The sequence below is a fragment of the Lagenorhynchus albirostris genome, chromosome 7 (assembly GCF_949774975.1).
Source record: "Lagenorhynchus albirostris chromosome 7, mLagAlb1.1, whole genome shotgun sequence".
NCBI classification, from domain to species: Eukaryota; Metazoa; Chordata; class Mammalia; order Artiodactyla; family Delphinidae; genus Lagenorhynchus; species Lagenorhynchus albirostris.
Genome location: NC_083101.1, coordinates 54,963,670 through 54,977,844, shown reverse-complemented (window position 1 = coordinate 54,977,844; position 14,175 = coordinate 54,963,670). Strand labels below are relative to the sequence as shown.

The following is a 14,175-nucleotide window of genomic DNA, read 5'->3' as shown; positions in this document are numbered from 1 at the left end:
GCAGAAATAAATGATTAATTCATCTAGAAACAAAAGGATATAAACTGTGTGTCCTTCCTGCCTTAGCTTCAATACTTTGAAAAGAATGTTGCATCTGGTGGGGACCGGTGATCTAGGTCATAAAAGTAAACATTAAAATCCTGGATTGGATAAAAAAAGAAAAAGCTGCAACTGTGTCCCCCGTTAGAATCTAACAATAATAAGGTTCAGGGCTGCACTGAGAGGTAATTGGCTTCAATCCCCTTTCCCAGGAGGAACCACAAACCCCAGCTAAGCCAGGCAGAGGCAGGTTCTACCTAGAGATCCTAAGGCGATGCACCTTTTGTAAGAATAATGATAGCCTCCAGGTATTGCATGTGTGTTTCCTGGTGCTAAGTGCTTTACTGAATCTCTTTTGACAATGCAGGCCTCTTTCTGGTTTTTCTGTCCTCAATGGAGATAGAGAAATTATTTGATTATTTGATTTGAATATAAATTATTTGATTATTTTTCAAATTTCAAATAAACATTTACATATCAGCTGGAAAAAAAGTGAACACCCCATCCTACCCTACTCAGCAAACGCGCACACACACACACACACACACACACACACACACACACTTCCTAGACTTTTATCAGTAAGAAACCTGACAATGAGGAAGAAACTATTTGAGTACAGTTCCATTGTCTCAGGTGACCCTAGAGTGATTTTTCAGTTAATGTACACAGCCTTAATGAAAACCAGGCCTGGAGAGAGGTCTAGTGTTACTAATTCAAAAGGAGCAGGGTTAAAGCTATAATAACAAGAGAACATGCTCCCTATATAGACTAGACAAGGTAATCTTTGGAAGTAACTACTTCTTTCACAGAAGGAGTTTGTTTGCCTTTAAGAAATGTCAGAAGGCAATCTGGAGGCAGGCCCTTTGGAGGTGAAGCACCCTCAGCGTAAGTCCTTTCACAGGAGAATGTACCCTATAGAACAATTTTACAGAAGGGGGATCAGAGAAAGCCTCCACTAGCATCCAGCTGAAACCAGAGCTTGCAGAATAGTCCAGACTCAACAACTGGCAGGCACCAGGACTCTACATCCTGGCAGGAATCACAGGGAGTGACAGAAAGGGTAGGGGAGATAGGGAAGAGTGGGGTCCAAATAGAAGAGGGGAAGACTCAAAGATAAGCAAACAGAGGAAGGTTAGGAAGGTAAGACGCATTCGTGGAGATTCTTTCTAGAAGCCCCCAAACATGGATGACTTATTCTCCTTCTGAGAAATAAACAGAATGTTAGCTTTTTTTTTTTTTTAAAGCTACAATTTCTGTGCCCTTAACCCTCTGCTTCTTTGGGTCATACATGACTCTTTCAGGAAAAAAAGTGATTTAAATTTTCTCCCAGTGGAATCTAGGGAAGGTGAGAAAGTATCAGGAGAGGTAGGCATGCTACATCTGATGACACCTGTTCTGTCCCATGATGGACTGCTGGGTGGGGAAGAACCACAATCAGCTGAGGGTTCTACAGCCTGAGGGAGAGTAAGGTGATTCCCTGTGTCCTCTGGCCGCCGCCCCACCTTCTCAAGAGGGTCACAGGCTACTAGCAGTTTCAGACTTTACCTAATATACACAAACACTGTCTGGGGTTTGTACCTCCACAAAATTTACTTATGCTGTTTACTTACGCATATTATGAAGTGTTGCACTCAATGCATAGTATGAGTTATTGCACACTTCATCCTCATCTGCTGCTTTTTTCCTGCAATTTTATTCTCCCCAATTTGGAATGCTGCACAGCTCTTCAAACCCACCATGATCTCTTAGGCATCTATACATGCATATGATCTCCTCTTCCTGAAATGTCTCTTTTTCTCTTTGCTGGAAAATGTACTTATCCAGGTTTTTGCTCAATGAAGCACACAGTATGTATTCAGGAAATGTTTATGGAATGAAGGAATGAATGACTCCTTTATCCCCAAAGAGTTAATCACTCCTTTCTCTGTGCTGTCTTAGAACCTTCTGTACATGTTAGTAGTTTCACTTATCATGCCATGTTGCCTATTTACTTATTTCTCAACCATAGACAGATTTTTTTTTTGGCACCACCATATCGAATTTTATTCCAACGACACTAATACAGCTGAAGATGCTCATGGTGACATGGCATAAGATTTCCTGCCTTCTAGTTTCTTTCCAAAGAGAATGTCTACCCACTTGTTCCTTCCTCCCTTTCTGGGAGAAAATCCACAATAGGCCACTTACCCAAATAAACCTCTTTATGTGTCTATTTTAAATTTTTTGGGGGGACATTTGAGTTCCCCTCCGAAGAAATGAACAAAAAATAAGTGTTGGGCGTCCCCCTCCCCTCCCCCACCTCCACCGGCCAAATAAGTACCTGCTGCGAAGGCATTCCTGTTGCTCCGAAACCTTTAAATAGATATGAAAAGAAACGTCATCAAACGTCCATGATGAGCAACGGCACCAAGTGGGCCCCGGAAGGCTGGTAGGCGGAGCATCTCGGGTCTGGACAGTCTCGCGAGGCGTCGTGAGGAGAACGAGAGGCTAGAGGTTGTGTGGGTCGCCGGCTGGACGCGGGTGCTGCGCAAGGAGACGTTCCCCGGCAGAGGCGCAGTGCAATATGCCGCTTCCAATCTGTCGTGGAAGTTGTCTGGCGCTGGGATTCCTTCCTTCAGGCCTGTGTGCTTCCACGTGTCCCCCACAGCCTGGCTGGGGCGACTGGTGTGGTCGAAGGGGTCTGCGAGCAGGGTCTGGAGGTGCCAGGAACGGGAAGGCCTGGCCGCTCGTGTGAGCCCTCAAGTCGGCCGTGAAGCCAATGGGCCTTCACGACAAGCATGGGGGTGCCAGCCACCTGGGACTCCTCTAAGACGTGGCCCCACTTCCTGTTCAGGATCCCCTCGATGCCACCAAGCCCTGTTGCGGACATCGGATCTCCACAGGTGGAGGCGCTCCACGGGCCGGGGCAGGAGGTCAGCACGGCATAGAGGCAGCGCCGGGCAGCGCCGGGCGTGGGGAAGCTCTGAATGGATCCACGTGCAGCGTCAAGTAGCGAATGTCGAAGCGTCCCCTGTAGGCCAGCCGCCACGCTGTCCCCATCTCGTTGAGGTACTGCGCGCCCTTGGTGATGTTGGGGAGGTGACGGGGCGGGTGCTTGAGGGCCCAAAGCACCGCAGGCTTTGGACCTCGGCCACGTCTCACTCATACTTCTTGGCCAGTTTGAGCCCTGTTACTTGAGCTCCTGGCGGGCGGACACCTCTGGTCGGTGTCCTTGGCCAAGGAGTATAGGAAGAGCCGTGCTTTCGTGTACAGCCTATTGTGCTCATTGGGGGCCTCGGACAGGCACCGCAAGTTAGAGTCCTCGCTGACGGTCTCGCTATACTGCACGACCGGCTAGGATTTCTTGGTGGGAATGCAGGTGTGGTTCTTCGGTCCTTCAGGCAGACCCACAGGTGCCGCTCACCACCCTGCTGATAATGTGCTCCCCCTATTCCTCAGTGGTGCGTTGTACCACGTGGACCGACTTGGCCGGCCTCTTCAGCCCCTCCACCGGCTTGGGCAGGTCAGCCAGTTGTTGGCCTCCGTGGTGACCCTAACAGTCAGGCTCATGCTGAACGTCATCACCCGCATGTTGTGAGCATGCTCAAAGTTGGTGATGGTGCCTGTCTTCACCAGGAACTGGCCCATGCCCAACAGGTCAGCAGTGTTCCCCCAAGGCACGTCCTCGAAGGACTTTACATAATGCTAGACAGATTCTTGGTGGCCGACACTTGATGGCACTTCTGGCGTCTCAGCTGGTACCCAGCCTTGTTCAAAAAATACACAGCCTGGATCATAGTCAGCAGAAGTTTTCCCAGTGGTGAGGACACGCTCAATGGTCTAAGGAAGAAAAGTTAAAGAAATCCTGGGCTTGAAAAAGACCTGAGTAGGACATGGGGATTGAATGACACTTGCAAAGGGCTGTCACATCACAGGGAGGAGGGATAATGTCTTTGTGGCCTTGTGGTCTAGACCTAGACTGGTGGTTGGTGGCTAAAAGGAAATAATTTTCAGTTCAGAATAAAAATGAATTTTCTAATTGTTAGAGTAGTCCAAAGGTGAAATATTTAGAAAGAGAGTTTACTGTCTTTAAACGTAGATAAATAAAGTGATCCTTGTAGACAGTGTTGAGGGGGTCACTCACATATCAGATGAGGATTGAATTTAAGGACTTTCTGGCTTTTCCCAATATGGCATCCTTTGGTTCACTGAACTTGAGTTGTTTTAGTAAAAACACTAGTCATTTACTCATTGTAGCACAGCGAGGGAATCCTCCTTTATTTTGTGTAATGGAAAGAGCACGGTTTGTAGAAATAGACCTGGGTTTGAATCCCTCGTCTGTCATTTTTCTGGTACACCTTTTGAGAGAACTCAAGTAAGTTTCCCAGCCTCAATTTCATCGTTTTAAAAGTGAGGGTGAAGAAAATAAATAAAAATAAAATAAAATAAAATAAAAGTGAGGGTGCTACAATATTTACCATCTAAGATTGTTGTGAATGTGAAGCATGTGACAGAGTACCTGACAGACAGTATGCTCTAGGAATATTTGTCATTAATATTAATGATATTGTTGTGATTACTCTTATTAGACATCTTGAAATTTTGATTGATTAATTCTATTTCTAAGACTATCTCAAAAAATATTCATGGCCACACACAAAGATTTAGTCAGAAAAATGCTATTACAGCCCAATAATACGTATTTATATAAGTAATTTATTATTATAATGGAATAACACTCTAATACTGTTTGGTGACCAAATTTTTTTCTGAGTGTGGTGATTATGGGGAGAGTTTATTTTTAGTATCTCTCTCTTTTTCCCCCCTTAGTTTTCTACTGTGTATATATGTTTTTATAATAAAGAGATTAATCATAATAAAGCATTAAGGAAGGAGTCAATTCCTCATGCCTAGGGGTCATTGGTCCCTGAGTGGGGAACCAGGAAAGATACCAGCATCAGATGGGAATAGAGGTGGATAATCTTAAGGTTTCTCTGTATCCTGAAGTATTTTATGCAGTCAATGAGTGGTACAGATGCTAAGTGCTATAGGAGATTAAAAGCTTGTGGGGCTCTCTGGACAGGCTTGGACTTTTGGAAATCCCTGAAGTTTGTATTTGCAGAGGGAAGCTGAGGAGAAACAGTGTGGGAAATGCAAGAGGTTGCAGAAACAGTCCTGCTATCAAACTGCAACAGATGGTACTCTAGCTGCTATTAGTTCACCGGGACAATAAACTGTCCCTGATGTGTGTCAGGAGATTTTCCTTTATTTAGAAATTTGAAACACACTTTAAAATCTCTCATTCTCTGGTCATTTTACAAGCATTTTCTAAGAGGCTGAGCCATCTGCCCTTGGTTACTGGCCCTCTGCAGGGCAACATCATGAAATTGGAGCAGCTGAATTTTGACAGGTGACTTGAAATTGTGACAGTGATGGTTATAACCCAGCACTGTGCAACAACATCTCAACTGAGGCTCATGTTCCCAATTTGGATATCAAGGAATAGAAAGTCTTTTATCTGATATGCTTTAGATACCAAGGTTGTGTCGGGGGTGGGGGCAGGACACAGAAGTCTGTAGATATTAACCAGCTGATGTTAGAAATTTCTCAAAAAGAAAGGCAGTTCATTACCTAGCTTTTGTACATACAAAAGGAAGCTGGTAGATGGAGAGTTAGGTCCTGAAGGAAAGCAATGAATGGCATCTTGCTGTTCAGGGAAGAAAGAAGAGAGTGGATGTTTTTTTGTTTTGTTTTGTGTGTTTTTTTTTAAGACCAGGAAAACAAGAAAGAACAAAAGAGAGAGAGAGGGGAATGAATTTCAGTGCCATTGGCCATGGGTAATAGTCCTTATTAAAGAACAAAAAGCTTAGATTGACAACTTAGAAAATTAACTTTTACCTTCATGTGGAGTCTCTGGAAAGTTCCTTGCCAGTGAGGGTAAGTCCTGACTAAATGAAGAGTATTGCCTAAAAAGCTGCTCCTGTCTTTTTTTTTTTTTGGCAGCGTTGCTGTTATTTCAAAAGAGGCCCCCATAACTGAAACCCAAAGGTCATCTAGGTCCAGCAACCTGGGTTCATTGCAAGTGTGGGTCCCACAAAGTACGTGGGAGGAAAACTTGTAAACACCATTGACACAGTCTGTGAACAGAGTGCTGGGAAGTTAACCCCCAAAGGCCACAGCTTCTTCAGTACTAAGTGGGGAACAGATGGGACTAGCTTGATGCCCTATAAGTGAAGTGACTGATGGGCAGCCAAGGACGCTGAAATTCCTCCAGAAGATCATTGTAAAATGTAAGTAGAGTCTGGCTGTTCACTGGGAAAATGGGGGTAGTTCAGTGGGTATTTAGGGGAGTAAGTCTTGAAGGAAAGGAATCTAGGGGTATTTAGGGATTCAGGGTCTCTCTAGGACCATCCAGCTAACACAGAATAAGGAGGGGGCCCGTTTCTACAACTGGAGAGCCATTTACCATTCAGTACCTCCCTCTTCATTGAAATTTAAGCCTCTGAATACAACAATTTTGTGGTCAGTCAGTATGAAGAAAGGACAGATTATCCAGGATATTTACTTTTGGAGAGGTAGATGCTCAAATGGAGAAGATCAAGGCATGATGTTACCTAAGAAGGGTTATAAGGGACCTTTGAAGGCCCCTTTTGGATCCATAAATCTAGAATTCAGTTCCTTTCAACCATCTTAATGGATTTTTAATGCAGTCGGAGAGCTGGAATTCAGAAATGTTAAAATATAGCCAGGTCTCAGCTTGTGTGGAAACTGCTTTTGGAAAACATGCAGTATTCAACCTGTTAGTAATTAAAATTAATTACTGAATAGCTTCTGTCATAGGTGAGGGTTCTATATCACCTTAAAAATAACATAATAAATAGCTCATGGTAAACCTAGATTGGTTTGCTTATCCAGGAGTCAGGAATAATTTAAGTCAATAATGTGGGAATAGTAGACCTAAAAGGAAAATTAAATTTTCAAATAACAACTCCAAATGTTATTAAACAGAAGGTGCATAAAAATGCAATCTGGGGCTTCCCCGGTGGCACGGTGGTTGAGAGACCGCCTGCCGATACAGGGGACACGGGTTCGTGCCCCAGTCCAGGAAGATCCCACATGCCACAGAGCGGCTGGGCCCGTGAGCCATGGCCGCTGAGCCTGCGTGTCCGGAGCCTGTGCTCCGCAACGGGAGAGGCCACAGCAGTGAGAGGCCCGCATACCGCAAAAAAAAAAAAAAAAAAAAAAATGCAGTTTGTTTGGAGTTTAGTTTTTCTTGCAAGCTCATTAAGCTTATTTCTTAAGCTTGTTCTTCAGAATGCTAATGCCAAGAACCTAATGCAGTGAAATCTCAGGCCTCAGGCCAAGGAGAGGCTTACTTCCGCTCTTTTTAGTTCTTGCTTCCTCACTTGAAGCCTGGCAGCCTCAGGACATGCCATCATTTACTTTCAGAGAACTCAGGTTATTTGCGCTGTTTAGGTTTTGCTGTCTATTTTCTTGGCTAGGTTTCTGCATTTCTCTCTTAGGAAAGAAAACTGATAGAAAGATGGATGAAAAGTATGGAATCAGTGAGTCCAGGGAAGGTCAAAGTTTACTACTTGAGATGCTTTTCATTGGGCCAGAAATATTAATTGGGCAGTTAGTGACACCACCTGGTCTCCTTGGGAATCTTCACTTAGTTCATTGAAAAATGGACAAATTTTATTGCCTCTGCATAAACTGTGTTAGGCACAGTAAAAGCTACATAAGAAATGAGAGGGCCCTGACCTTGAGGGCTTTATTATCTGAGGAATATATATATATATATTTTTTTGCGGTACGCGGGCCTCTCACTGTTGTGGCCTCTCCCGTTGCGGAGCACAGGCTCCGGACGCGCAGGCTCAGTGGCCATGGCTCACGGGCCTAGCCGCTCCGCAGCATGTGGGATCTTCCTGGACCGGGGCATGAACCCGTGTCCCCTGCATCGGCAGGCGGACTCTCAACCACTGCACCACCAGGGAAGCCCTATCTGAGGAATATTTTATATGCCTTTTCTACCCCATCTCTCCCACCCCTTACTCCAGAAATTCTGATTCAGGAGGTTAGGAGTGGGAGTGGAGTCCTGGCATCTGGATATATTTTTCTGAGGATTCTGATGATCACTCTGGCTTAGGAAGTGATTCAGGGGAAGACTCTGACTGATTATTTACCTGGAGAAATACTCTAGAAATGAGAGAACTGAAGAACCAAAAGAATTCAGAGTAAAGTAGATCAAGGCTAGCTGGGGTAATCAGAGAGGCTTCAATGAAGAGGAAATTCTTGTAGATCTGTGTGAAAAAGCAGAACGGATTAAAAAAACCAAAACAATATAATAAGGTAGTATGTGCTAGGAGATATTCTGGGATGAGAGGAAGGTATTTTATCCCCTACATATGCTATTAAATAATAACCTAATTCTCCAATTTAATTTCAGTTTCTATTCTGGATTCTTATGGAACACATGAAATTTTCTCTAATCTCTGCTTTTAATATCTAATGTAATCACGTTTCCCCTGATTTTACCAAGTGTGTCAGAGTATTGTCAAAAGAAACAAAAACCATTTCTGTTTCAAATAGAAGTTTCAAACAGAGGGAATTTAATACAAATATTGGTCTTATGGGTGTTGGAAGGGATTTAAGAAAAAAAGAAAAAGCAAGGGAGCTTGAGAAGTAAAAAAGATAAAGAGTGTTACCCAGAGATTAGTATTTGTAGGAAGCAGCTATAAACTCTAGGACTGGATCCCAAGATCAGGCTTCTAGGGGTTCCACCTAGCCAATGCTAGGGCTGTGGAGGATGGTCTCCCTGGCCACAGCTGGGACCACCAAAGAATAGCAGTTACGGCAGAAGCTTGGATCACTGACGGGATGCAACTACTTCCAGAAACACCAGCAGAAGCAAAAGAATATGAGAAAGAAATAATGGTTCTTTCTTTTGCCAGCTAATGAATGAGTGTGGGAAATGTAGTTTGTAGATACCAAACCCCTGCAATACAGAATAGTTGGAAAAAGGTGGATGTGGACCTGAGGGGAAACAGGTGCATCAGGTAAAATGAATCAAGATGTACTTCCTTCAGGAAGACAAATAAACATGTCCCAGTCAGAGGTTCATGCATGACTGCCAGCAGGTATTAGTACTAAAATATGCCAAATCTCGTAACAACCACTTAGCAGCTCAGTCCAAGAAAAGTAGAAAATGAAGCTTAGGAAGTTTGGTGAATACTATGTGAATGTGCAACTCTTCCCTTGGCTTTTCTCATTTTAACCTGATTCACCAACCCATCCATCTACCTACCCGTTCATCCATCCAGTTAGTGCCTACCATATGCCAGACATTGTGGTGCACACTGGGGATACAAAAATAATGTCATACAGGCCTCCTTAACTAGCTTCCAAGCCAGGCAGGCAGTGGACAGATTTGATAGTCACAGAAAATGCTTCAAGAAATAACCATATTATTTACTCCTTATGCTTTTCAAAGTAGTTTCTCATCTCCTATCCTAAAATTTTTGTAGGATATTTTTAAAAGATAATTTCACATTGAACATATTTTATTTCTTGCCCAAAACTTTCCATGAACATTGTATATCATTTTCTTATAAATATAAGGACACTCACATTTTTACTATTTTTCACTCACCTGCCTCTTACTCTCCTTTTTGATGAATAGGCTTTTTCCTCTGACCCGTGACCTTCCTGAATCTCTTCCTTCTTTGTAGGCCTGAACAGTGGTACCATGCAAAAGATTGCCACTGTTTATCCTGTGGCCATTTCTGTCCCTCTTCCCATGTTCTTCTTCCAACTTTATATGGCCTCTTAGACTCTTGGATTTGGCCTTTTCCTCCATTATCTTCGCCAGCTGGCTCTTGTAGATCAACTTTAAAGACTTTGAGAGATCAGACATTGCTATGAATCCTTCTCTCCTTGCCCTGCTCTCAGGAGGGTCTTGTCGCTCCTGTCCCAGAATTTATATTGAAACAAGCGTACTTTCTGCTTTCTACCATTTTCTTTTTAACTCATTGCCTTTAAAAATCTTAACTATATATTTGTAGTGACCAATGTTTCCCAAAGTGTTCAAAATGGACCAGCTGCCTCTGAATCACCCAGGGAACTTATTAAATATCCAAATTCCCTGGCCAACTCCAGTCCTACTGACTTATAATCAGTGGTGTGTGGTCCAGAAATTTACATATTTAACAAGTTCCCCAGATGATTCTAATCACATGAAAGTGTGAGATGCACTGACAGAGATCTTTGTCTTCAAGCTCTGAAGCTCTGAAATTCTCACCTCCTTTGGTGCTTTTGATAACACTGGTGTCTTTAACAGAATACTTTCTTATCATCAGACTTCCCCAATGGGCAATAATGATTCGAAGTTGTCCCCCTTATTTCTGAAGTCATTTCACTTTGAATCAGTTATAATTTCTTCTCATAGTAGCATACAGCCAAGATGACTTCTGGGTTTGAAACCTTGTACCAAAATACTTCTGTGGAGTAGAGCAATATTGATGTCAGACTACAGTTGGTGAATATGAGGCTCAGAAGGAGTATGGAGCTAGTGGAAGGTCACATAGCCAGATCATTGCAGAGCTGAGATTGAAGCCTAGGCCGCCTGGGACACTTTCCCTGTCTTCCCCCAGTTAAGACCTCCTCTTTTTGGATTGGTATCTGTATTAAAAGATAAAACCCACACACACACAAACACACATTTCCATCCTTTGCAACGTAGCATGAAATGTATTGAATACTGGCAGTTTTTGGTACCTACCTTTCACAAAAGTAAAGTGGCATCTTTTCCCCAACAGCAAAAAGATGCTTGAAAATGCCTTTGTCATCACTAGTGTCACTGTGAATTAACACAGTGATGTTGATTGTAAACGGGGAGGGATGGTGCACACTGAAGTGAAGCAAACAGTCGTGATCATTTCAAGCTCCACTGAAATAGCAGAAGACAAGTCAGCTGCCACTATCCAATGGAGATGAAGCAACTCGAGGTTTAGCTCCCAGATCTCGACATCTCATCAACTCAAAACAGCTTATAAGCATTTACATGTATTTACATGTTTACTCTCCTATCTCTAGATAATTTGCACTAAAAGAAGGGACTGATATTGTCAGTCTTCCAAAATGGCTGATAATTCCAAAGTCATTTAGATTTGACTTTGCAACTTTTTTTAATGTTTAGTATTTGAATTTGGGCTTAATGTATTCTGAAAAATTATAACATTTTAAATAACAATAACTCAGTAGTGAGAACCAGGTAGTAATATCTGCCTTTCTTATTCTGCCTCTTGATTTAACACTTCTCTTTATGGTCCATAGTAGGAATGCGGGTGATCTCATACTGCACCAACCAAAACTGAATCTCTGTTTCCAACTCTCTCTGTCTCTGCCTCTGTTTTTTTTCTCTCTGTCTCTCTTTCTCACATATATAATTATTATATTTATTTCAAAGGACTGATTTAGGGTTTCTAGATGAAATACAAGGTGCCAAGTTAAATTTTAACTTCAGGTAAACAACATAAATTTTTCGTATAAGTACATTCCAATATCTCAGATAAACAATGAATAATTTTTAGTATGAGTATGTGCAAATATTTCAGATAAGCAATAGAATAATTGCATTTTGGACATACTAAAAATTGTTTATCTGAAATTAAAATTTAACTGGCATTGTGTATTTTTTATTTCCTAAACTTTGCAGCTTGAAGTGAAAATTAGATGAGATAATGTGTGTACAGTATCTGGCTCATAGTAAATGTTCATTAAAATTATTTTCATAATTGATCTTCTGTAGACCCTAACAAATAATAATAATTAGCATTTGTATATTACTTTACTATTTACAAAGCCACCTTTGTGGCTTAATATTCATGACTCTTCTGATCCTCTTAGTGACTCTGTGGTATCCCCATCTACCTCATGAAGAAATTAAGCCTCATAAACATGTTTTACTGACTGTACAGCAATCCACAGTATGCTGTACAATCTTTTATTTCATAGACATGTATTTTTGAATATTGGCCTCATTTCTAATCATTGCTACTATAAATATTATTGAAATGAACATCTAAGAGCATAATTTTTTTATAAGTACTTTATGAGCTCCTTAGGTCAGAGACCATGACTATTTTGTTTTCCATTGCCCAACCAAAGATACTGCTCAATACATATTTCCTAAATGAATGCAATTTCCAGATTTACTGCTAGACTCTTCTAATGGAAATAACAACAATAATATTAATACTATTTTATGATGTACCAGGCATATTCTAGATTGCTTTCATTTACTGACAGTAATCTTCACAGTACTTTGCGAAATAGGTAGCATTATTACCAGACTTTATGGATGTGGAATCTGAGGCAGGAAGAGATTAGGCGATTTCCTGCCCAATTGTTTGGCTAGTAGGCAGTGGAGCTGGGAGACAATTTCAGGTGACCTGGCTCAGAGCCTGCATTCTTATCCATTTCACTCTTCAGCCTCCAGCAATGGAATTAATGGCTCAAAGAACATGCATATTTGTAAGCATCTTAACGCACATTGCCAAATTGCTTTTCAGAAACATTGCACCTATATATTCTTCTACCAGGAATTCATGAGTGTCTCAGCACAGCTTTTCTAACATTGAGTATTCTCATGAAAACTTCTTTTCACATCAGTTAGGTGAAAAATAGTATCTAATAGTTACAACATTGTATTTATTTGATTACAAATGGTTGAACTTTCTTTTTCATATAGTTAAAAAATATATTTCTTCTCTTATAAGGTATATATTTATATCCATACCCTTTGGCATATTAGGACTAAGCAAACCAATCACATGAGTCTTATTGTCATATGTTGCAAAGGACTTATGAAAATCAAGTTTGCTTGTCTTTCAGTTTTGCCTTTGGACCTTTGGCTTATGAAATTTAATTATAAAGAGAGAGAAATATGTCAGTCTTTTGTGATTTCTTCTGTTGCTCTTGTGCTTTGAGAGCATATAGGTCCAACATTTTAAACTGGACATTGTAATCCATTGCTTTTTCAAAGTCTTTACCTAGAAAAACTTCAGCCTTTGAAGGCTCTCCTTGTTATCCTCCTAATTTTTTAGATACTTGATACCTAAAAAGGTGGATTAATTTGTCTTTCTTAACCTTTCCCTACTCACCCCTTTTCCTCCTAACAACTTCTGAGATAAAAGCTTTGCCCCTCCTTCAGGGAATTCTTTCCTCCACTAGGATCATGTCTGAAAATATTTAAGGAGCAAGGCTAAACTATTTTTTAAAAAAAAATCCACATTGCTAATCCAGCTGTTTTGAACAATAATAAGGCTTTATATTCTGTCTGGTGTTTTAGCATATTTCAGCACCCTTTCTATATGTTAGGTGACCTCAGCATCCCTGTGAAGCCCATAGCACGGGTACTTTTTCCCTTTTACAGGTGAAGAATCAGAGACAGAAGTTAAGTGACCCAAGGTCACTGAAACTCATGTAGCTAGGACTGGAGTCTGGTTATTTTAACTCCTGCTCTTGTGATCTTTTCACTACTCCAAATTTTCTTATAAATGACTTACTGTCACAACAAGAAACCTAAATACTCACATAGTCATTTTTCCTCTCTCAAGTGTTTTAAGGTTCTGATACTTTCCCACTCATGCCAGAATGTTATCAGTTGGGGACAGTGAATTCTCTGAGCATTTGCTTTATGTGCACACATTTTTAAAAAGTCAACAAGCACTGATGTGTATATTCTATTACTGTAGAAGCAGATATTCCCTTAAAGAGGGGCTTGCAGTCATACTTAGCTGGTATTTCTCATAACTTCACACACTAGAAAGCCATGTGTCTTCTGATTATCTTCCGTGTCAGCCACAAGATGGTACCCTTGCACATGGGAAAATGTTCAAGATGTATTATAAAGTGAAAAAAATGATTTCAAAACAGTATATTCAATTGTGTGCACATGTGTGCATGTGTGTATGTGTGTGTGGAATTGGATGCACAATAAATGGCTAACAGTGGTTCTCTCTGAAAAATGTATCTATTTATTTTTTGACCTTTGAGTATAATCTACATTTTCTATAGTAAGCCTGCTTTGTCTATGTGATCACTCATCCAGGAGATGGGAAGGCTCTGCTGTCAACAGAGATTGCATTCCTA

At 41.3% G+C, this 14,175-nt stretch overlaps 1 pseudogene; it reads right to left on the bottom strand.

Moving 5' to 3' along the window:
• Positions 1 to 2,955: 2,955 nt before the first annotated feature.
• LOC132522634 (elongation factor 2-like) lies at positions 2,956 to 9,937 on the bottom strand (annotated as a pseudogene).
• Positions 9,938 to 14,175: the final 4,238 nt, after the last annotated feature.